The sequence below is a fragment of the Bos grunniens genome, chromosome 12 (genome assembly GCF_055505025.1).
Source record: "Bos grunniens cultivar Pamir isolate PY7600 chromosome 12, Bosgru_T2T1.0, whole genome shotgun sequence".
Lineage (NCBI taxonomy): Eukaryota > Metazoa > Chordata > Mammalia > Artiodactyla > Bovidae > Bos > Bos grunniens.
The window spans coordinates 43,410,757-43,437,847 of NC_141176.1; positions in this window are offsets into that span (position 1 = coordinate 43,410,757).

Consider the following 27,091-nt stretch of genomic DNA (forward strand, 5'->3'; position numbering starts at 1 on the left):
GAGTAACTTATGCTAAATATATGTTTTTCAGAAGTTTTGATTGAAACATCAGATAAAATCTACATGGACTTTATTAGAACAATAAATTAAGTGGATTTAAAGTATAAACACATTTTTAAAAGTCAAAGTGATAATGATAAAGAGAAAAGACAGTAAACATGTTTTGGGTGAATTGCTTACATTTCATGATGTTTTCCAATGGTGGTTCAGACAGTAAAGACTCCGCTTGCAATGTGGGAGACCTGGGTTCCATCTCTGGGTCAGGAAGATCCTCTGGAGGAGGGCATGGTAACCCACTCGAGTATTCTTTCCTGGAACATCCCCATGGACAGAGGAGCCTGGGGGGCTACAGTCTACTGGGTCACAAAAAAGTCAGACACGACTGAACGACTAAGCACACAGCATAGCACAATATTAGACTAGACACTGCTGCTGCTGCTGCTAAGTCGCTTCAGTCGTGTCTGACTCTGTGTGACCCCACAGACTGCAGCCCACCAGGCCTCTCCATCCATGGGATTCTCCAGGCAAGAACACTGGAGTGGGTAGACTAGACACTAGGAAAATTTTATTTTTATAATATGCAAACTCTTCCCTTATGGATTTTAAAAGTGTCTTCTAACTTATATAAAAAAGTATTTGGTATTAAAATTAGGTCACTTTATTTATTATGATCACATTCCCATTATTTTTAGTACTAATTGTATTTTATTTAAGCAAATTTCTTTTTGGTTATTTTACCAAAATTACATTCAGGGAAATTATTTGATAAAAAGTACTATATAGATTAGGACAGACACATGTCATTAAATGAAAGGCTAAAAAGTAGAACAACCTCTGTGGAATTAAAATTTGAAATGAATAATTCACCAGCTGTTATTACAGATCAAATATGTGTATTTCAGTGGAAACACTTGGGATTTCTAATTGTTCACAGTCAAATTCCATTTGATTTCCTTAATCTATTTTGCTTCTTTGATCTCCCATAATCTGCAGTACTGTATTAGTGGCTTTTATTAATGGAAATTTTTTTTCTACTAAGGGGAATTATTATCTGAACATCTGAGCTTTGCATATAAGTGTATAAAATTGTAACAGCTTTGAGTGAAAGCCCTTTCTTTTACATAGGTGTTATTTCTAAAAACAAGGTTATGGTACTTAAAAATATACCATTTACTTACAAGAGACAGAGTTTCATATTCTGCAAGGACACACATTTGAAATGTCTTTAATCAGTAACAGCTACTTTAACATCTTATAGCCATGTAAAAGCTTGTGGTTTCTAAAACTGATGCTCATGAGCAATTTCTAGGTATTTGGATATTTTCTGAATGTACCCATAAAATAACAAAAAAGTATAAATAATTGTGTCTCTCAGGAGCAAGAGATACACAGGTTCTCAGAGGAGTCCATGAAGCACAAATAATAACAAAACCTAAATACCTATTGAGGAGTGAACTTGAGTGTGTAATTAAGTAATAGCTTTTAATATAATGAGAAGCCCTAGAAAACACAATCTATGTGTTAGTTTTACCCTCTATAATCAGTCAAGGTACTGCAAGAGCAGATTTAACATTTTAAGTAGATATAGGATTGGAATTGCTAGGTTGTATGCTAATAAAACCCTAATGTCAATATACCTCATGGTATATTAAATTTACCATGTTCAAGGCTTGTTCAAATTCACTTCATTGAACAAGGCTCTGAATGCATATATTCAGAAATGTTTGCTTTCTGTAGCTAAAGAAATTAGAATTTATGGGGAGTGCAATTTGGAATTGAACACAGTTCTTTACTGTTCATTGGTTTTATTAAGATATCCTAGACTTCATTAAATTCACTGATACAATGTAATGTAAGTTTCACAAGAATATATAATTCTTACATTGGTCCAAAAATAGTCAAAGTATGCAATATTTTCAGAAATTGACAATGAATTCAAGTTTTAAAACTATATTAAATGCTGTTACTTTTAAATTTATTGAACATAAGCCTCATATTGTTCACCAAAAGTCAGTAAATGGTGATTTTTCTTTAGTTATAGCAATTCTGCTGCATGAATTAATGCCTTTTGCATGTGTCTTAGCTTTGACTGCTATCATGCTACTCGTCTGATAAAGGCATAATGTCTTGTTAATGAAAAGCTATGAGATTATTTTATTTAAGAAACAGGTTTAGTCTAGGCACAAGGAGGATTTTCTCCATATAAGTTAGTATATGTAAGGATTGAGTTTAAAGTGTGAATATATTTCATACCAGAAAACAGCACTTTAATGAAGGTGATTGTTCAATGAGAAACATATAGAAGAGTAGGTTTTTTGAGAATGCTGCTGCTACTGCTGCTAAGTCGCTTCAGCCATGTCGGACTCTGTGCGACCCCACAGACGGCAGCTCACCAGGCTCCACCGCCCCTGGGATTCTCCAGGCAAGAACACTGGAGTGGGTTGCCATTTCCTTCTCCAATGCATGAAAGTGAAAAGTGAAAGTGAAGTCGCTCAGTTGTGTCTGACTCTTTGCAACCCCATGGACTGCAGCCTACCAGGCTCCTCTGTCCATGAGATTTTCCAGGCAAGAGTACTGGAGTGGGGTGCCATTGCCTTAAGCTTTGCAAATAGTACCTCTTCTACACAGGGCAGCTAAGAGATATTCAATCAAACAAGGAAAATATCAGAAAACAGAAAAAAGTTGTGAATTGTGCTGCACTGCAGACCCATGTTGAAGCCTCTGTTTTACAACCTTTGTAGCATAGCTTCATATTTCTGAAATATAGTTTAGATAATGTTTCAGGAGATCCAATGGGTTGACATGTGTAAAGTCAGGGCTTAAGACACAATAGAAGTTGTGTATACTTTATAAGTGAAGTAAAAAAAAAAAAAAAAAAAACTGGTCTAAAGAAACCAAGTTTCTTCAGTTTTGGTGAGAAAATTGTGCTTTATCCAGTTTAATCAAAAGCCCTCAGTATAATTCTCAGAAGAAAATATTTTACAGTTGCTTTAGAAGTTGACCTGGAATGTTTAAAACTCTGTTTTGGACAGATATTCAATATGGTGGATATTCTACACATTATGAAAAACTCTCCAGGAGGGTTTTACATTGTTTAAGAGTAAACATCCAGTTTCAACAGTGGAATTTTATGTATCAAGATGGATTTATACCTGCAAAACAATTGTAGTAACTTCCTTTGGAATCTTAAATTCTGATTTTGTTGTTGTTGTTTTTAAATGCCCTCCCAAAAACAGTTCCAAAATTTGAGTGCTACCTCAATTTTCCTTCCTTCCCAGTGCCTATCATTACTTACAGATTTGTATTGGCATTGTTATTCAAACAATTAATTTTAAAAGTATGCAGTATTTTTTAAAAGTATGGGTATCTTTAATTCCTTTCCTTTTATTTGAAAAATAGAAAATATTTCTCTAGAAATCTGCATGCAATATAACTGAATACTATAATGATCTTCTCACCTGGGAAGACTGGTCAACAAATTTACTTTGTTGCCTAAGTAATGTGATCCCACACTTAAAACTACATTCTGACTATAAAGTTTAAATGATCATTTAAAATAAAAATTCAATAATCACTTGAGCTATTCAAATAAAAATAATTTCTGAATATTTGTTACTTATCATATAGGTGGATCCTTTTAGCCAGAAATATCAAGGAATTTGAGATAGTTCTATATATAATAATACAATCAGAATTCATGATTTAGGAAGTCTCAACCCATTCAGATAACAAAATATGCTATTAGGAGATTTCACTGTTGTGAATGTGTGCTCTAGCAAACAAACCAAGGATAGGACTAGAAAACCATTTACTGAAGAAATTAGGTATGATGTTAGCTGAAATAAGCATTACATTTTGGGTCATCTTTGGACCTTTCTCAGTCAGACACTTTAAGAAGGGCTGAAATCATCATAGAAATGTGGCTTGTAGCTTTTAGACACTATGTTTGTTTCCTCCAATGTCTCTAAGGAAGAATCAATTCCTCCTTAGAGACATTGGAGGAAACAAACATAGTTTGTTTCTCATCTGCTTCTGGTGGTTGTTGGCATTCCTTGGCATTTCTTGCTATTGCCTGAGCTTTTGTTAGTTAGCACCACTAAACCTCTTCACTTTGTGTGTGTGTGTGTGTGGCCTTTTCTTCTGGCTTGAAGAAGTTTTCACTGGCCAAGGTTGAAGTATACTTGAGAAGAAACCTCAGAGGAGCTTGACTGGAGTTTGTCTAAGATAATCTTTGTTAATACTCAAAGTCTCATCCATATTTGATTCAGATCACTCAGGTAGTGATAGTTTTGGCTTTTGAGCCAAATACTTAGATGAGATTTTTTTTTTTTTTTTTTCTTTTTTACTTAGAGCTCAAGCATGAGACTTGTAGGCATACTAGGGTTGAGTGAGTAACTTTTGCATGTGGTGCAGACAGGAAAGCTTGGGGCTAAAGGTCAGACTGTGGTGGCCTTAATGATGATATTAAAAAGACATGTCCATGTTTTAATCCCTGGAAATCGTGAATCTTACGTAGTTTAAAAAAAAAAGACTATTACTTTATATGAAAAATACATGTATGATTATATTAGGAATTTTGAGAGGAGGTGCTTACGGATTGTCCAGTGGTCCATAAAAGCTTCCCTGGTGGCTCAGATGGTAAAGAATCTGCCTACAAGGTGGGAGACCTGGGTTTGATCCCTGGGTTGGGAAATTCCCCTGAAAGAGGGCATGACGACCCACTCCAGTAGTCTTGCCTGGAGAATCCCCATAGACAGAGGAGCCTGACAAGTTACAGCAACTCTTGGGGTTGCTACAGTCCAAGAGTCAGACCCAGCAGAGCAATTAAGCACACACACATCATGGGCCATAAATCCAAGGGCAAATCTTTATGAGAGTGAGGCAGTAAAAGATTTGATTTAAAATAAAAAGAGAAGATACACACCCACAGAAGAAGAGGCAACACACACACACACACAAATGTGAAGAGATTTAGTGATGCTAACTAACAAAAGCTCGGGCAATAGCAAGAAATTCCAAGGAATGCCAATACCCACCAGAAGCCAAATGAGGCAGGGAATTGATTCTTCCTTAGAGACATGGGAGGGAGTACAGAAATGACAACAATTTTATTTCAGACTTTTGGCCTGCAGAACTATGAGAGACAACAATTCATCTGTAATTTGTTACAACAACAACCAACAACAACAGCCACAGGGAACTAATGTAAATTCTCTTGCTAACACAAGATATGACCAAGCTAGCTTTTTCACCATTAACCCTTAGAAAGATTTTCCAGAAATGCTTTGCCATCTATAAATAGCTGTATTTGATTCTAACAACAATCACACACAACCACACATGCACATGCACACACACACTCTTATGTGAATGTACATTTCTAATTGTATTAGGAAATGGGAACTAGTACGAGTTGTGAGAAATCCAAAAATATGTGTATTTTTGTAGTTGCAAAGAAAACACATCTTGGCTCAAATGTTTCCAACATTTGTTTGAAATGTTGATTTCTAACAATTTCTTCTAACACTGATTAAAGGGTTTTTTTGAGATTTTATCAATTGTTCTTAAATATCGTAGATCAATTGTATTCCAAATGAAAATATAAATAAAAACATTTCTTTAATTCACTAGTATTTTTATTATCTTATGCATATATCTCATTTTATGCAATTATTTTAACATGCATTTAAGGAAATTTAAAACTCACCTTTATTTTAATCCAGTGGAGGAAAGAAATTCAAACACACTACATACTCATTGAAGATCTTTTACCCTCTTTTCCAAACTTTTCATTCTTCATGTTTGCCTTTTGCTCAATCTTAGCATTTCTTACTTACTAGCAATACTTAATGTACTTGAATATGATTGATCAAGGCAGCAGTATCAGTCAACTTGATCTAATTAATATTTTAAACCCTCTCCATCCAACAAAAGCAGCATGTCTTTTCTCATGCTCACATGGAACAATCACCAAGGTAGTCTACATTCTGATCCATAAAACATTGCCAAGATGACCACATTCTGACACATAAAGCATTGTAACAAACTTTCTAGAATGGAAATCACACAAAGTTTGTTTGAAGACCACAGTAAAATTAAACTAGAAATCAATAACAGAAAGATAGCTGGAAACTCTCAAGTTATTTGGAGAATTAGCAATACATGTCTAAATAATACATGAGTCAAAGAAGTTTCTCAAGTTGAACTCAGTGAAAATGAAAATAGAACTTATCAAAATAGTGGAATGTATAAATAGTTTTTAAAGGGAAATCTACAACATGAAATGCATATTTTAAAAATAAGGATGATCTAAAATCAACAATCTAAGTATCAACTTTAGGAAAAAGAAATAAAACAATTTAAACCTAAATAAAGATAAATAAAAAAAGTTTAATATACCAGTCACTTTAACTGAAGGCAGAAAAGTAATAAGAAAGTCAAGAAAACTAAAACCTATGTCTTTGGAAAGATCAATAAAACTATTAAACTCTAACAAGTCTGACTAGAAAGAAAGAAAGAAGATGTAAATTACCAATAATAGAAAGGAAAAATGGATCATCACTATCATGCCATAATTATTAAAATTATAGTAAAAGCATATTGTAAATTACTCTAGTCCACGTATTTGATAATTCAGATGAAATGATGCGATTTCCTGAAATACATAAGCTATCAAAAGTTTCATGAGAAGAGAGAGATAATCAGAATAGTGTCATATATATAATTGTTATTCAGTCACTAAGTCCTAACTCTTTGCTACCCCATCAATGCAGTACTCCAGGCTTCCCTGTCCTTCACTATCTCTCAGAGTGTGCTCAAACTCATGTCCATTGAGTTGGTGTGCCATCCAACCATCTCATCCTCTGTCATTCTCTTTTACTTTTGCCTTCAGTCTTTCCCAGCATCAAGGTCTTTTTTGATGAATGAGCTCTTCCCACTAGATGGGCAAAGTATTGGAGCTTCAGCATCAGCCCTTATAATGAATATTCAGGGTTGATTTCCTCTATGATTGACTGACTTGATCTCCTCGATGTCCAAGGGACTCTCAAGAGTCTTCTCCAATGTCATAGTTCAAAAGCATCAATTCCTCAGTTCTCAGCTTTCTCTATGGTCCAACTCTCACATCCACACATGACTACTGGAAAAACCATAGCTTTGACTATAAAGACCTTTGTCAGCAAAGTGATTCCCCTGCTTTTAATACACTGTCTGGATTTTTTTTTTATAGCTTTTCTTCCAAGGAGTAAGTTTTCTTTCCTTTTTCTTTTTTTCATCACTGTGTCACAGTCTGCAGCAATTTTGGAGCCAAAGCAAATAAAATTTGACACTGTTTCCACTTTTTCCCCATCACTTTGCCATGAAGTGATGGGACTAGATGCCATAATCTTAGTTTTTTGAATGTTACATTTTAAGCCAGTTTTTTTGCTCTCCTCTTTCACCTTCATCAATAGACTCTAATTTCTCTTTGGTTTTGCTTTTAGAGTAGTAAAATCTGCATATCTGAGGTCTTGATGTTTCTCCTGGCAATCTTATTCCAAGGTTATGAATCTTCCAACCTGGCATCTCACATGATATACTATACATATAAGTTAAATAAGCAAGATGATAATATACAGCCTTGACGTACTCTTTTCCCAAATTTGAACCAGTCAGTTTTTCAAAGTCCAGTTCTGTTTCTTCTTGTCCACACACAGGCTTCTCAGGGGACGGGTAATGTGGTTTGGTGTTCCCATCTCTTTAAGAATTTTCCAGTTTGTTGTGAGCCACAGAGTAAAAGGCTTTAATATAGTCAATGAAGAAAAGTAGATGTTTTTCTGAAATTCCGTTGCTTTCTCTATGATCCAACAGATGTTGGCAATTTGTTCTCTGGTTGCTCTGCCTTTTCTAAGTACAGTTTGTACATCTGGAAGTTCTTGGTTCATGTATTGTTGAAGCCTAGTTTGAAAGATTTTGAGAATTACCTTGTTACCATGTGAAATGAGCACAAATGTATGGTAGTTTGAACATTTTTTGGCATTGCCTTTCTTTGGAATTGGAATGAAAACTGACCTCTTCCAGTCCTGTGTCCAACACCTTGTTTCCCAAATTTGCTAGCACTTTCAAAGCATCACCTTATAGAATTTTAAATAGCTCAGTTGGAATTCCATCACCTCCACTAGCTTTGTTTGTAATAATGTTTCCTAAGGCCCACTTGACTTCACACTCCAGGATACCTGGCTTTAGTTAAGTTACCACACCACCATGTTATCTCAGTCATTAAGACCTTTCAACATAATTCTTCTTTGTATTCTTGCCACTTCTTAATCTCTCCTGCTTCTTGTTAGGTCTTTGTTGTTTCTGTCTTTTATTGTCTCATCTTTGCATGAAATGTTCCCTTGGTATCTCTAATTCTTTTGAAGAGATCTCTAGTCTTCCCCACTCTATTGTTTTCCTCTTTCTCTTTGCATTGCTCATTTAAGAAGGCTTTCTTATCTCTCCTTGGTATTCTCTGGAACACTGCATTCAGGTGGGTATATCTTTCCCTTTATCCTACGGGCTTTGCTTCTCTTCTTTTGTCAATGATTTTTAAGGTCTCCTCAGACAACCACTTCAGATCTATTAAATAAATCAAATCAATAATTAATAATCTTTCAAATAAAGAAGTACAAAGCTAGAGTTTTTCACTGGTGAAGTCTGAGAAACATCTAAGTGAAAAAATGCCAACTCTCTACAATATATCCCAGAAAATAGAATTTAATTATTTTAAACTCATTCTATGAAGCTAGTATTACCTGACTACTAAAACCAGATATAATTTTTACAAGAAGGAATGACAATAGACTAATTACTCTCATTAATATGGGTACAAGTCCTTAGTAAAATGTAGTTAATCAAATCCAACAATGAATAAAAAGAATTATATACCATATGAGGTTTTGAAGGCTATTATAATATTTGAAAATCAGTATAAACCACTACATCAATAGGCTAAAAACTAAAAATCATGATTATATTAATTATAGAACACAAAAATTGGAAATTCAAGACTTGTTTAAAAAAATATGTCTTAGCATATTAGAAATAAAAGGACCTTCATGAAAATGACAAACACCTATAAAATACTTACAATTAACATCATACTTAATCTTGAAAATCTATATACTTTCTCTCTAAGATTGGGAATAAGATATCCTCCCGACCAATCATATTAAGCAAGCACACAATAAGACTGAGCTAATTCAATACGAATAATAGAAAACATAAGCTATATAAATAGGAAAAGAAGAAATAAAACTTTCTCTATTTAAAGATGACACAATTGCCTACAAAGAATATATCAAAGAATTACAAATATATAGTTTCTGTAGCTAATACATGAGTGGAGTAAGGTATCCAGATGCAAGTTTAGAGGAGATCAAGATTGCAGTGTAGGAGGATTTGGGAACTCACACCCCCGACCACACACACACACACACACACACAAATAAATGAGGAATAGAATGATCCATACAGAGTTAAGTACGAAGGGAAGAAAACTGGCAGGCTGAGATGTATGCCCCAGGAGGGCACTCAGAGGAAAAGGGAGATTAGACAAGTAGAGACTGAGTGGTCTAATTCACACTTTGAACACCCCAGTCACTGGAGTCTGACACAAGGAAGGTGAGACCCCTTAGTTGGGTGGACAGCTAACATGAGACTTCCCTTATGAGGAGAATATATGTGCTTGTTTGCTCCTCCTGAAGCAGGGTGGAAAGGGCAGATTGAAACTCCTCAAGTGGCTGACTGATTTCCCACAAACACCCTGGCACGTGCTCCAGCTTAAGCCAAATGAACACTACAGCCCCACTTGCTTCATTCTTCAGCTCCATATTAGAGTGAGTGCTGCCATGACTGGGGAAAGAGGCTGCTCAGACCTGAAGTGGCACCTGAGCAGGGCAGGGGAAGCCACTACTAGTGCTTACAGGAAGTACATGAGAAGAATTCTTGACTTCTGTCTGTAGCCAGACTGCCATGGCCTACACCACAGCACACACCAAGAGCCCTCATGGGCCACTCTTCCCCTGTGGCACAGCTCCACAACAGGGCAGGCAGAGGTGACAGATGATGAGGATAGGCCCCAACTGTGATGCACAAAGGAGGCTCAGATTTAAAGTGTCCTCCAAATGGGACTGAGGCAGCCATTACTGGTCCTTTCACTGGCAGTACATAAGAAGTGACCCCAACCTCTCTTTGCAGCAGGGTCCCCACAGCCTTTGCCTCTCATATATAGAGTTTAGATGGGCTCTTCTTTCTCAAGCACTACTCACCACTCTAGCAAAAATGAAGAAAGCACATACTTAAAATGAAGACAGCCAGCTTAGGCTTGACCTTCAGGGCTTCTGCTCCAGCAACTAAAAACCCCACCCTGCCTCTGATATGATCGTGAAGGCCACTCATCAAGGGTAAAACTCCAGTTCACACCTGGCTCTGACCATAGCATCTCCATGTCTAAACACATCCTTCACCAAGTGATCACTGCCAGCACACCCTTAGGAAAGATGTGATTCATGTTCACATAAAATCTAGCTCTTTTACCAAAGTCACTTGTTGCATATAGAATATATAGGGATGCTTGGACATAAATATACCTTTCTAGAACCACAGTAGATAATTGTTTCACCTAATACAGAGAAAATTAAGCAAAATGAGAAGGCAGAGGAATTAATCTCAATTGAAAGAGTAAGAGACAACCTTTGAGAAAACAAATACTGAAACAAACAGCAACTTAGACAAAGAATTCAAAGCATTAGTAATAAGAACAATAGCTGAATTAGAAAAATAAGTAAAGGAACAAAGTGATGATTTTAATAAGGCACTAGAAAATATTTAACAATAATGAGTCAGAAATGAAGAGTACTATAACTGAAAATAAAAAGCACACTAGAAGGAATTAATAGCAGACTAGGTGATACAGAAGAATGCATAAGTGATCTGGAAAATAGAGAAATGGAAGCAATCTAATCAGAAAAGCTAAAATAATAATAAATGAGAACAGTTTTAGAGAACTCTGGATAGCATAAGTGTAACAACATTCACATTAGAAAGGCCTCATAAGGAGAATAAAGAGAGAAGGGGGTAAAACTATACTTGAGGAATTTATAATTGAAAACTTCCCACACCTGAAGAATGAAACAGTTGTCCAATACAGGAAGCACAGAGTCCCAAATAAAATGAACCAAAACATACCCACACTAAGGTATAGCACAAATATAAAATGGAAAAATTAAAGTTCTATGGGAAGCAAAAAAAAGTCCTATTTAAGGTAGTGTTGATAAGGTTATCAGCTGACTTCTCTGCAGAAGCTTTGCAGGCCAGAAGAGAATCTCATAATATTTGTGAAAAAAATAGAAAAAAAAGTGTGTGAAAAAAAAAGAAAAACTTGCCATCTAGGATATTCTACTCAGCAAGATTATCATGTAGAATAGAAGAAGAGATAAAGGACTTCTTCAGTTTAGTTCAGTTCAGTCTCTCAGTCATGTCCAACTCTTTGTGACCCCCATGGACTGCATCAAGCCAGGCTTCCCTGTCCATCACCAACTCCTGGACTTTTCTCAAACTCATGTCCATTTAGTCGGTGACACCATCCAACCATCTCATCTTCTGCTGTACACTTCTCTTCCTGCCTTCAATCTTTCCCAGCATCAGGATTTTTTCAAATGAGTCAGTTATTTATATCAGGTGGCCAAAGTATTAGAGTTTCAGCTTCAGCATCAGTCCTTCCAATGAATATTAGGACTGATTTCCTTTAGGATGGACTTTTTAGATAAGCAGAAATTGAAATAATTCAGCAATATTAAGCCTACCCTAAAAGAAATGTTCAAGGGTCTTCTCCAAGTGGAAAAGAAGAGGCTTCAATAAGAAGAATCTTTATGAAAGAAAAATACCCCACTGGTAAAGTCAAATATATAATAAAGGCTGAGGACAGATCAGCCTCAGATCTAGTCCACAGATTAAAAGACAAAATACTGAAAAGACAGGTATGACTATAATGATCAGTAAGACATGAAGATGTAAAAAGGACATCAGAAACACAAAGTGTAGGAAAGAAGAGTAATATACATATATATATATATATATATATATATATATATATATAATGTGATTGAAAACAGAAGGACTACCTATTTAAAACAGATTTATTGGGTTAGCCAAAATGTTCCTTCAGTTTTTTAAGTAAAAATAAAAGACCTAATTTTGTTTTTTTTTTTTTTCATTTTCACCAAGAACTTTATGGAACAACATATTCACCATTTTGTTCCACTACCTTCTGCCATTTTTAAGCAATTTCATGATATTATCTTCCCCAAAATTTTTATCTTTTTTGAGCAAAGAATTTTTCCGGGTGCCTTTTACAGTCTTCCAGGGAATTGAATTTTTTTTTCCATTAAGATAATTTTGTAAAGACCAAAATAAATAGGCATCCAAAAGTTCAATGTCTGTTGAATATGGCAGATGAATCAGAACTTCCCTGCCAAATTGCAACAGTTTTTGCCTGTTTATCAAAACAGTATGCAGTCTTGTATTATACTGATGACTGCTGCTGCTGCTGTTGCTAAGTCGCTTCAGTCGTGCCCAACTCTGTGCGACCCCATAAATGGCAGCCCACCAGGCTCCTTCGTCCCTGGGACTCTCCAGGCAAGAACACTGGAGTGGGTTGCCATTTCCTTCTCCAATGCATGAAAGTGAAGTTGCTCAGTCATGTCCGACTCTTCACGACCCCATGGACTGCAGCCTACCAGGCTCCCCCGTCCATGGGATTTTCCAGGCAGGAGTACTGGAGTGGGGTGCCATCACCTTCTCTGATACTGATGGAAGATTATGCATTTTTTGTCAACTAATTTTGGAAGCTTTTCATTGAGTGCTGATTTCAGTTGGTCTAATTGGGAGCACTGCTCGTTTGGTTTCCAGAAGGAGCTCATAATAGAAAAGTCCCTTCCAATGCCACTATATACACAACACCATCTTTGAATGGAGACTGGTCTTTGGTGTGGTTGGTGGTGGTTCATTTTGCTTATTCCATGATCTATTCCATTTCACATTAGTGTACAGCATTCATTTTTCATTGTCCATTATGATTTGTTTTAAAAACAGAATGATCTCATTGCATTTAAGTAGATAATCCCATGCAGAAACAATGTCAAGAAAGTTTTTAAGTTATGTAGAACCCAAATATCAAAGTGATTAGCATAACCAATCTGGTGAAAATTATTTTTAACACTTGATTTGGATATTTTGAATATGTTGACTATCTCCTGTAAAGTATAACATGATTACTCCTAATTGACATCTCAATTTCATTGCTATCAATTTCAACTGGTCTATCTGGCTATGGAACATCATCCACCAAGAAACCTCCAGCATGAAATTTTGCAAGCTACTATTGACATGTTTGATCAATCAAAGCATCTGCTTCATACAATGCAAAAAATTTTGTGTGTGTATATTAGCTATGTTTTTAGCTTTCTTGAAATAAAACATATGTTGAAAATGTTGCTTTTTATTCTCTCTTCAATATTAAAATGGCTACATCAAAATTTACCAGTTTTGATTTTTTTTTTAAATCCATGACTGATTGTTTAAAGAAGAAAAAAAATCATCTACATGCTGCCTACCAGAGGAAACTGACATCAGAGCTGAAGAATCTCACATATGGTAAATGAGGAGATGGAAAGTGATATTACATGCAAATAGAAACAAGAAAACTGAGACACCAATATCCTTATTAGAAAAAAAAAGAGACTTTAAAATAAAACTGATAACAGAAGCCAATGAAAGGCATTATATATTAATAAAGGGATATATATTAATATAAAAAGAGGATATTAGAGGACTTCCTTGGTGATCCAGTGGTTAGTAATCTACCTTGCAATGCAGAAGATGTGGGTTTGATCCCTGGTCAGGGAACTAAAATCCCACATGCTCTAGGGTAACGAAGCCTGTACACCACAACTACTGAGCCCATGCATCACAACAAAAGATCCTGCATGATGCAACAAAGATCCTGAATGCCACAACTAAAATCCAACAGAACCAAATAAATAATAAAAAGAAGATACTACACTTATCAATGTATATGTACCCAATACAGGAGTACATAAATATATAAAAACAAATATTAAAAAACATAAAGAAAGAAATCACCAATGATAAAATAATAATAAGAGACTTTAATGCACCACTTATATCAGTGGGCAGATAATCCAAAGAGAAAATCATTAACACAACAGTGGTCTTAAATGACACAGTAAACCATCTGGACTTAATAGGTATCTATAGGACATCCATCCCAAAGTAGCACAATGCACATCCCCCCACCCCCAATGGCACATAGAACTTTCTTCAGGATAGATTACACTCTAGGCCACAAAACAAGTCTCAACACGTTTAAGAGAATAAAGGTTATAGCAAGCATTTTTTTTCCCCCTGACCACAATGGTATGCAACTAGAAATCAAAAGAAAAATGGAAAAAGCAGATACACATGGAAACTAAATAGCAAAATATAAATAAATAAATAAATGGATCCAAGATGAAACCAAAGAAGAAAACAGAAAATACCTTTAGACAGATGAAAATGTAAACATAGCTTTCCAAAATCTATGAGATGCAGCAAAAGCAGTTCTAAGGGGACAGTTTGTAGTAATATTGACCTACCCCAAGAAACAAGCAAAATCTCAAAATAAGCTACTATCTCAAGGAGTTATAAGAAGATGAAACAAAGCCAAAAGTCAGCAGAAATAGTAAAAATAAAATAGAAAATAGAATAGAGGTGGAAATAAAAATGATAAATGAAACCAAGAGTTGTTGTTTTTTTTTTTTTTTTTAAGGTATCCAAATAGATAAACCTTTAGACAGGCTTATCAAGCGGAAAAGAGAAAGAGCCCAAATAAACAAAATAAGAAAAGAAAGAGAGAAAATGATAACCAATACCACAGAGATGCAAAAGTCATAAGAGGATACTGTAAACAGTTATATACCAAGAAACTGGATGACCTAGAAGAAATGGCAAATATCTAGCTACACACAGCATGTTAAGACTCAGGAAGAAATAAACAATTTGAATACACTCATCACTATTAGTGAAATTGAGTCTGAAATTAAGAAAAAGCAAACAAATCTAGAAAATAAATTTTAGGACCAGAAGTTTTCACAGCAGAATTCTATCAACATACAATTAAGAGCTAATACTTGTCCTTCACAAACTATTCCAAAATGCTGAAGAAAATGGGACACTCCCAAATTTATCATACAAGGTCCAATTATCTTGTACAAAAGCCAGACAATGGCAATACCAAATACATTATATATATAAATATATATATATATAATGTCAATATCTCCAATGATTAACAAAATACTAGCATAGCCAATCCAACTATATCTAAAAAGGATCATACAACATAATCAAGTGAGATTTATGTAGGGATATAAGTGGTTCATTATTACTAAATCAATCAATGTGGTATGCCACATCAACAAAAGGAAGGGTAAAAATCACACAATCATCTCAATAGATGCAGATATTAGCAAAATTTTATATTTACTTGTAATAAAACTTCATCAAAGTTGATATAAAAGGAACATAACAACATAATAAAGGCCATTTATGACAAACTCATGGTCAACATATTCAATAGAGAGAAGTTAAAAGCCCTTTTTTCTAAAATGAGGAACAAGACAAGAATGCCTACTATCACTTCTATTTAACATAATATTGGAAGTCCTAGACACATCAATAATATAATAAAAAGAAATAAACTGCGTATAAAATGGAAGGAAAGAAGTAAAAATAAAAACATTGAAAAAAGAAGTAAAAAAAAAATATAGAAAACAGCAAAATCTCCACCAAAAGTTAATTGGACCTAATAAATGAATTCAGTTAAGCTGCAGGATACCTGATTAATATACAGAAGTCTGTTGCTTTTCTATAAATTAATAATGAACTAATAGCAAGAAAATACAAGAAAACTATCTGGATTAAAAATCACATCAAAAAGAATAAAATAACTAAGAATAAACTAAGCTGAAGAGGTAAAGACCTATAGTATACTTCACAATTTGCAAAACACTTATGAAGAAATCTAAAAATGATATAAAGAAATGGAAAAAAGATTTCATGTTATTGAATTGAAAAAAGTAATATTAAAATGCCAGTACCACCAAAACAATTTACAGATGTAATGCAAACTCTATTAAAATACCCATGACATTTTTCACAGTAAAAGAACAAATAATCCTAAAAATTGTATAGAAATGCACAAGATTCAAAGCAATCTTGAGGAGAAAACAAAAACAAGAGCAAAGTTAGAGGTATCACACTCCCTGATTTCAAACTATATTACAAAACTACAATAATCAAAACATAATGATACTGGCCTGAAGACAGACACATAGATAAATGGAATAAAATGGAGAGCCCAGAAATGTCTACTCACCTATGGTCAATTAATTTATCACAAATGAGGCAAGAATATACCATGGGGAAAACACAGTAACTTCAATAACTGATGCTGAAAAAAACTGAACAGCTGCTTGTAGAACAAATGAGACTAGAACATTTTCTTATACCATATACAAAAATGAAGTCAAAATTGGTTAAAGTCTTAAATGTAACACTTTAAGCCATAAAATTCCTAGAAAAGAACATAGACAAAGAAGTCTTTAATATAAAGGGCAGAAATATTTTTTTCATCTCTTGCCTAAAATAAAATAAGTAAAAGCAAAAATAAGCCAATAGGATCTAATTAAATTTAAAATCTTTTGTATAGCCAAAGAAACCACTGACAAAATAAAAAGACAGCCTACTGAAGGAGAAAATATTTGAAAATGTAATGACCAATAAGGGGTTAATATTCAAAATATAGAAACAGCACTTATAACTAAACATAAACTCAAATAAATAAGAATTCAATTGAAAAAAAGTCAGACAACCTCAATGGAGTATCATCAAAAATATATAAACAACAAAAATTGACAAAAACCATGAAGAAAAGGGAACACTGTATACTGTCTGTTGAAATGTAAATTGGTATAGCCACTATGGAAAAGAGTAAGGAGATTTCTCACAAAAGCAAAACTAAATTTAGATTCACCAAACTTACTTCTGGTTTTATACCTAAAAAACCAAAACCTCCAATTCAAAAGGATACATGGGCCCCAATGTTCATAACATCATTACTTTCAATAATTAAGATATGGAAGCAAGCTAAGTGGAAAATTATAATTATCTGATTAAAAAGTCAAATGAACTGTAAATAGAGAAATATTAAGTCTCAATAATTCTTCAGATGTTGACTCATCCCCATATAGTGGATCAATAGTTTCAGTAGATCTGTGGTTCCAACAGAATCCCTATCAAAACGGATTTGGGCATGCTAAGTCGTTTCAATTGTGTTGACTTCTTATGACTCTATGGACTATAGCCCACCACACTCTGTCCATGAGATTCTCCAGGCAAGAATACAGGAATGGGTGGCCAGGCCTTCCTCCAGGGAATCATCCTGACCCAGGGATCGAACCCAGGTCTCTTATGACTCCTTCAATGGCAGATGGGTTCTTTACCACTAGTGCTACATGGGAAACCCCCTAACAAAAATCAGCAAGGGTGTTCATAGATTTGAAAACAAAATGGCTCTGAAGCTTATGTAGAAGGGAAAATATACACACTAGTCAATACCATACTAGAAAGGAGCAATAGTTGGAAAACTGACTGATTTCAATTTGAATTGATAATACTGTGTCATTATTGATTCACTGAATGTGACAAATATACCATAGTAACCTAAGATGCTCTTAATAGGAAAAATTGATTTGGTATATAAGAGAATTTTCTATACTATCTTCTGAATTTTGCTATCAATCTAAGCCATTTTGAAATTATAAAACCTATTAAACAACAGCAACAAAATAATGCTTTGTTGGGGCTGGATATGATAACAGGCAATTACTAAAATGTTTAAAAGGAGACTTTTGTGAATGCCAGAAATTTTCTGAAATAGTATCATTGTAATGGTTGCATAACTTTTAAATTTATGAAAAATTCATTTATTAAAAAATCTATTAAATATACTTCATTGGTAAATTTCATATGTAAATCATGTCTGTTTAAAAGTAAAACATGAAACCTAAATACTGAGAACTTAACACAAATGTTTGGTTCAGTTCAGTTCAGTTCAGTTGCTCAATCGTGTCCGACTCTTTGTGACCCCATGGACTGCAGCACTTCCCCGCAGGATTCCAACACTTCCTTGAAGGATGCCAGGCTTCCCTGTCGATCATCAACTCCTGGAGCTTGCTCAAACTCATGCCCATTGAGTCAGTGATGCCATCCAACATCTCATCCTCTGTTGTCTCCTTCTTCTCCTGCCTTCAATCTTTCCCAGCACCAGGGTCTTTTCCAGTGAGTCAGTTCATCACATCATGTGACTGAAGTATTTGAGTTTAAGCTTCAGCATCAGTTCTTCAAATGAATATTCAGGACTGATTTCCTTTAAGATTGACTATTTGAAGTCCAAGCAACTTTCAAGAATCTTCTCCAACACCACAGTTCAAAAGCATCAGTCCTTCAGTTCTCAGCTTTCTTTATAGCCCAACTCTCAGATCCATGCATGACTACTGGAAAAAGCATAGCTTTGACTAGATGGACCTTTGTCAGCAAAGTAACGTCTCTAATATGCTGTCTAGGTTGCTCATAGCTTTTCTTCTAAGGAGCAAGCATCTTTTAATTTCACGGCTGCAGTCACCATCTGCAGTGATTTTGGAGCCCCAAAGTCTGTCACTGTTTCCATTGTTTCTCCATCTATTTGCCATAAAGTGATGGGACCAGATCCCATGATCTTACTTTTTTTAGTGTTGAATTTTAAGCCAACTTTTTCACTCTTCCCTTTCACTTTCATCAATAGGCTCTTTAGTTCTTCTTCACTTTCTGCCATAAGGGTGGTCTCATCAGTGTATCTGAGGTTATTGGTATTTCTCCTGACAAATGTAGAATATAAATAGAAAATATTGAGAGTCATATACAGAGAAGTTAGAATACATAGAAATTAATAATTTTTGACTGAAGCCAAAGCCTGCAATGTAGACAAAGAAGTAATTGAGTGAAAGAGAGAAATAGAGAATACTGACATTTAGAAGCAGAGGAAGAGAAACAACATTATTTTGTTATCAGTAGCTGTCTTTTATTAATATTATCACTTTATTACTTTATTTTTAATATAAATTTATTTATTTTAATTGGAGGCTAGTTACTTTACAATATTGTATTAGTTTTGCCATACATCAACATGAATCCGCCTCAGGTGCACACATGTTCCCCATCCTGAACGCCTCTCCCACCTCCCTCCCCATACCATTCCTTTGGGTCATCCCAGTGCACCAGCCCTGAGCATCCTGTATCATGCATCGAACTTGGACTGGTGTTTCATTTCACATATGATATTATACATGTTTCAATGCCATTCTCCCAAATCATCCCACCCTCGCCCTCTCCTACAAAGTCCATAAGACTGTTCTATACATCTGTGTCTCTTTTGCCATCTCACATACAGGGTTATTGTTACCATCTTTCTAAATTCCATATATATGCGTTAGTATACTGTATTGGCATTTTTCTTTCTGGCTTACTTCACTCTGTATAATAGTCTCCATTATTTTAATTTTAACTGAGAAAATATATGCAATCTGACATAGCTTAGTCGCTAAATATATTTTTCTGGAATGTATCACAAATATCTCCTTGAACCAACTGAAAAACAAAGAAGCTTTCTTTTTGTCCGATATAAAATACAGGTAGCCTATTATATACTCTCTGTGAATTTCAAACTCCTCAGGGGATCTCTTAAACGTCTCCTGGTTTATTTTGTTGAAGGTACTTATAGAAATGCTCCTAAAATTTTCAGCAAGAGCATAGCACTTTTACAGAAACTCTGAGTTTGTTCACATATATCCAAAGCAGGCCTTGAAAATGCGCTCAAGTATGGGTTCTCAGTTTGCTCATCTCATTGACCCTACAGACCTCTGAATCTGTGGACATGTGAGTGGCAACAGAATTGTCTCGGTATAGCCTTGAAAGCATGGAGCCAGGGTAAAGCCAGTTGTGTGAGGTTAAGATAAATATGACCCTTTGCTTTCTATAGATTCTTTGCTACAGAAACAATTCAGAAATCCTTTTTCTTGTCCTATTTGGAAACATCTCAACAATTTGCTTTGAAGAGGATATCAGAACAAACTGCACCTCATCCACTAGTTTTGCTGGATTTTTGTTTCTGTATTATATGCTTTACTTATTGTTTGTCTATTTTAGAAGAGCAGAGAGTAAAAAAGCAATCCCAGTTTGTAAAACAGCATTAGAAAATAAATTCAGAAATGACCAATGTATGTCTTTGAATAGAATACAAACATTTGATTCTGACATCATGTTCATATCGCTAAGGAAAAGAGTTCTCATTGCAGGCCTCTTTTCTTTAGATCAAAACTCTAATGTTGGTGCTGTGTTGGATTGTTCTCTACTAGAAACCATTATTAGCAAGAATTACCAGAAAGCATTACTAACAAAATTTGACTGAACAAGATACCATATAATTAACACACTTGTACATCACATAAATTTTTAACCTACTGAGAAAAAGAGAGGTCAACTTATGGAGACCAAAATATTTTCTTTGATAAAATCTTAGTTGGGGGACTTAATTCAGATATGTGGACTAGTGTTCTACTAGTACTGAAACACTGAATTAAATAGACTTAGGTATAGACACAGATTCGTGGCGTGGAGAACAAAGGAGAATATGGATTTTAAGTGGCAACATATGTCCCAAGGGAAGAGTATATAACTAGTCTCTTATTAAAACTCAGCTTTTTAGTTTAGTTCATTAGTCTACTTTACCAAAGATGGAGTTAAATGAGGAGGCCCCAGGAAGACTTCTATGTTTGATTATTTGAACCTTCTACTTATAGAAAGGGATATAAAACATGATAAAATAGAGTCCATATTCTAAGAAATGTAGAAGGAATTGATTTATTTCAGAGTTAAATAAATTAGTCCACTTGACTGTCCTTAGGTGAAATCTGATGTGTTAGGACAATCATGGTACAGTAAAAGAAGATGCTATGTCTTGGAAAACTGTTTTCTGAATGTGGGTGAGAGGCCTAGGGATGGATTTGATTGGATACTGATACTAATAGGAAGAAAAAGAAAGCATTTAAACTAATAAAAATAAATGAAATACATACACAGAAAGAGTTGTGCCAGATATAAACTTATTTCACCTCGTAATTTTCCCCAAGATCTTTCTGGTCACACATGACATTTTTGGAGAATGGAGTGATACATTCTACAGAGTCAGTTTTATGTCATTGTTTATAGCCATAACTAGGTCACTGTTGATTATCTGGAAGAGTTTGCTGCAGATCAGTTTGAAGTCTTTTCCTCTGGGATTTGCCTGGCTGTGCATTTGACACGGAGTTTCTCCTTAATTACTATTTCATAGATTTGACTCTCTACCTCTTGTAGGCTGGTTTTCTTGCTACCAGATCTTTCTTCATCAAATATTTATTGGAGTTCATGCTGTGTACAGGGCAAGGTACTATGAAGTGAAGAAGAAGTTAAGGAGTCAAAGAGATGTGTTCCCAGATTCCATCAGGTTAGCAGTTTACAATAGTCACAGGGCAGGTTGCAAAGAAAAAAACAAACACACAATAGCTACATATACAATTGGATGGTTTAGACAATGCCAAAACAAATTATAACAGCTATTTCTTTTTCTCAAAGCTTTAATATAGTCATCATTTTCCTTCCCTTTTGGTAATTCTTAGGATCTGCAACAAGTGCAAAATTGGAATAGTTTATCATGTGTTAATTCAGTCCAAGTGACTAAGTGACTGCCTAGTATTGTTTCATTGCTTTTAAAGAAACTAAGAGACTTGATAAAGGAAGAAATAAGGCTCACATAACATCCTCCTCTTTCTTATTCCTGGAAAACAACCTCTTAGATCTCAGACATAGTAATCATTTTAACATACTGCAATTCAAATAGAAAGAAGAAGATAGAGTGGAAGGAGAACTGACTATGGCAACCTTTTTTACATACAGACTGTTTTGCACAATAAATTATTATCCATAAGTTGATTTGAATATGACATACTATGCATTTCCCTTTTTGGTTAATGAAATTTAAATTTGAAAAGTATACAAAGTGTTTGGTAAAAATATTTTAACAAGATTAGTGTGGGGTAACATTCACAAAATATATATACTTAAAAGTATTTTATTTTTGAATTTTAATGTGGGAGGAATAAAACTGTGTGTATGACAAGAAAATAAAGAAATGAGAATAACCTGCAATATCCCTCACCTCACCATTAAAATTGTTTAAATTATCCTGTCTCATATTTCTGCATATTGATCCCTTTTAAAGCTGTGTGTTTAATCAAAGACTTTCTAATTTTATGAGAGAAAAATATAGTGAGAATCAATATAGGACAAATAATTTCCTAACCAAAGAGAGGGTGTGAAGCAATGTAATAAAAGATTTATCAAACTCTTACAAAGTACTCAACACAGTAAGATGAGAGCAGAGACTTGGAGAACTCTCAAAATAGGATATTCACAATTAAACAATATTCATTAAATATAAATTGGAGAGGTTTCAGTGGCAGGCAAGATTCTTTTGCAACTCTAGAAAATAGAGTGAGATTCTATAGTGAGAGGGTAAGGAGGAGGCTAAAAGCCCAAAATATATTTCATCCTTGCAAAAGCAAGTGGCAGATGTTCATATTAACTTTAAAAGCATTTAATAAAAGTATAAATATACATGTAACAACAGGAAAACTAAGTAGTAGTCAAAGTTGAAATTAAGAAAACTGATAGTCAGTTATGAGAATCTGCCAGGATGAAATAAGAATCTTTTATAAGTCACTATTATTGTGTGTATGCTAAGTCACTTCAGCCATGTTTGACTTTGTGTGACCCTGTGGGCTGTAGTCCCCCAAGTTCCTTTGTTCATGGAGATTGTCCAGACAAAAGTACTGGAGTGGGTTGCCATGTACTCTTCCAGGGGATCTTCCCAACCAGGGAACAAATCCACATCTATCATGTCTCCTGCATTGGCAGGCAGATTCTTTACCACTAGTGCCACCTGGGAAACCCCAAGTCACTATCATATGTCTTATTTTCAAAAACAAGAAAATCGTAAAATATGTAATAGTTTGAGTAATATTGAAATTCTTACTTGTGTAGATGAAGCAACACTTTACCTCTATTTTTCTCAGGGTTCTTAGTTGAGTCTGAGAACTAAGTTGGCATAAAACAAATAACAAGAGAAAAGCATACACATTTATTTAACACAAGTTTTATGTGACACTGGAGACTTTATAAGGAATGAAGACCTAAATGAGTGGCAAAACCTAAACATTTTCTAATTGGTTTGAACAAAGAAAGGCAATCGTAGAAAGGTAACTAAATTATGCATTAGGCTAAATGAAGATAAAAATTATTTTAACAAGGTAATTTGTACAAAATTCTATTGACTTCAGCTTCCTGTTATTGGTAATAAGAATGTCTCTTTACTTCTTTTATGGAGAAGACATTTTTAATATGGAGGTTGTCTCTAACTTTCAGAAATTGAAAGGCTTTGGGTCAGAGCAACTTTCTTACACCTGCTGTCTTTTTAATCGCCTTTCATACAAAACAGTTTTTATGTTGAAAAGGCATATTTTGCAGTGAGATAGTCTGGTTTACTTCAATTATGAATATGTGTGTTGTGGAATCCTTAAATGATTTAAGATCAGTTATTTTAAAGATTATGTTTTGAAATCACCATCTATTGTCACCTGTTTGTTTCAACATTCCCCCCACTCATTTTTTTGTTCTGTTTGTAGTATGCTTAATTATTTTTGATTGAAAACCAATCAGATTTGATATAAAGTACAGATATATTGACTAATTGTGCTAGTTTGGGTTTTTCCATTACCAAACCTTGGGACAAGAATTTAAGCACAGCAGTCAGTGCATTTGCGGCATTCAGAAATTGCCAGTGGGAAAGTGTGGAAGTCAGGGAAGGAAGGAAAAAAATCCAGCAGAATAAACAATATTAAACTAGTCACCACTATGGGAAAAAATGTGCTATATACAATTGAGAAAGTTGGGAAAATAGTCCAGAGCATTCACCTCAGAGATATCTCACAGAAAGGGCAAGAGAGTAGAGGTCTCTGTCATCAAGTGAGGTCTGCTTATGATACCTGGAGAATGATTAATTCCCCTCCACTGCTAGACCACTGGGTTCTGGCAGCCAGAGGAAGCCCTCAGACAGAGACACAGGTTCTGGCATCTGGAAATGTGTCTGCCTTGAAGTAGAACAGTAAGGGCCCAGGGAGGTTGGTGGGGAACTGACAGCATCTGCTACTGTGATATTACCCCTTCCTGAGAAGATGATATTATCCTCTGTGAGAGTTAGGAGTAGAGTAACTCATTTCAGTCCAATCAGGAACTGAGACTGGTTTTCAGTCATTCAAGCTTCAGTTTATCTTGAAAAGTCACCCAGGTGGAGCCTATCCCTGAAGTCATACCAACTGAGCTCCAGGGACCATTGTTTCCTAGGATTCACCTTGTTCCTTTTTCAACTCCAACTTTAGGCTCTTTAGTACAGTGAGACTTCTAAACACTCTGCACTGCTTTTCAGCCACTTTCAACTTGGCACTTTACCCTCTTGTCTTGTACAGAATAATGTGAAAATATCTCAAGGGAATAACTAATGCTGAGTTTTAGTTGCATGTCTCTCCATTTCCCCTTTTTTAGAGATCTTGAAACTTTGAATCTTTTTTTTTTTTCTCTTAGCACCCTTAATCTTTTTTTTTTCTTTTTTTTTTCTCTCCTCAGTCCTATGAGGAAGCCTAAAGCCCTGCCAGCTCTTCTGATTCTTAGCAGCATCCCACTGCCTGGCTTCTCAGCAAATGCTTTGAGAAGAAAAGCAGAACAGATGATCTGGGAAGGGAAGATGGGCTCACCATTATTAAGATTCTTCTTTCTCTGGGCCCTCACTTCTCAATCTGCTCAATGTCAACTCAATGTCATACAAATGTGTCTCTCTCACTCTCTTTTTTTTTTTTTTTTTCTGCCCTGGCCTTAAATTCTTACAAACAACTCTATTATATCTGGAGCAGAAGTCAAGGATAGTAGAGCATAAATTGAAGAACGGTTTTAAATTTTGAAAAAAATTGAACAGCATATAAATTACACATTGGGACAGAGAAAGCAGTAAGAAATTTCCTGTTTTGCTATGCAAAGTAAGCATTGATTATGTTTTAAGGTGTCAAGGTGTACACACAAATCTATGCATGTTTATTTTTGACAAAGAGTAACATCTTCCTTTATGTGAAGTTTGAAATGAACTTCATGTCATAGTGCTCACAAGTACTGTAACATTGTTTTTTGAAATAATATGCGCATATATATATAGTGTTCTCTCTAAGGAATATTTTTCAGAGCATGTTTGGGAACTCATTGTCTTTTCCAGGGTTGAGAAATCAATAGAAAAGCATCAGTTGCTTTTGGGATGCTTTACTGACATATTAGCTTACATGCTTTTTCTGTCAACAGACTCCAATCAATATTTTATAGTTTTCATGGCAAGAGATTAACACATTGTTAACAATATTTGAAGGAAAAAAGATAATTACAATTTTTACATCAAATGTTGAGGTATGGAACAAATTCACAAGAGGAGTTAATTGTAATAAAATTTAGAACTGCATATATTTTCCTGTTTGTGACATTGAATTGTTATGCCTGCTTTAGTATTTGTGTTTGTTTAATTTCCATTATCAGGATTCCCAAGGGGACCTTGCTATTTTACTGGCCTCATACACACAATAACCAAAATCAGCCTTCGTGAAAGAGGTTAAGGGTAGGGCAATTGGATTTCTGAAATACCGATTCAAGGACATATGACAGGGCAATGTCAGTACAATTCAGTCTAAAAAGAATCAATACTGAGTGTCTAGGTATTATCTACTCTGAACTGATAGATTTCTAAATATATCAGAACTCAATTTTAGAATATATTTTTATACGAACCTAGCTTGAAAAAAATAAAATTAGTAAAAAAAAAAAATATATATATATGTATATATCCAAGTTCATAAGTTTTCTGTCTAACCCTTGAGAATCTTCAGTGCTTGTTTACATTATTATAGGAAAACTAGGCAGTTTAAGAATGGAAATTTTCTTGAGCTGGCAGATAGGATTAGAAGAAACATCTGTGGTTCTATTACTTGTACAGACATTCCATTGATGAGTTCTATGACCTCTAGCTAGTCACTTAACCCTTCTCTGGACTTAATTTCCTTTCTGTGTATAAAAAAAGTAACAACACTCATTGCAGACATTGCTACATTCATGAAAGACAGTTGTCCATAGGGCAAAGAAGTATAATTAAACCTTGGCATTGTTCTGTTAAAAATTAAAATCACATTAAAAATTAAGAAAGCCTTAAACAACCTCATCAGTACTGGGCTGGAAGTGATTAAATACATTATTTTGCCCCTAAAATCATCCCCAGAAGGTTAGTTGTGCTCCTTACTGCCAATGATATTTACTAATGTGATTGATATGGATGTTTGCTGATCAGTTTCTTTCAGTATTTAGCGTTCATTTTAAATATTATTCCTAAAATGGAATGGATTATTTAGTTAAGTTGAAACATGGAAGTTATTCAAAACCCAAAGGAATTTATAAAATGAAATAAATAGTATGTAGATGAAAAAAAGAAGCTATATTCCTAATAATCTAGGAGCACATAATTAGCTATATTTACCAATTATTCTCAGTTTATTAACCTTAATACTTATTTTATAGTTCTATTATTCCTAAAATATACATACTTTGAAATTTTTCAGACCTGGAATTCCTTTGAAGGAAAAGGAATACTTTATTTTTGTGGTTTTTCTTTCTTGTATTTTTAGTTAGAGAACAAAATATTAATGTTTGCTTTTATAAAAAAAAAATCATTCAATCAAAAGTAACTTTTGAATCTTATTGCCTATATTTCTATTTCTTACACTTTTTCAGTTCAGTTCAG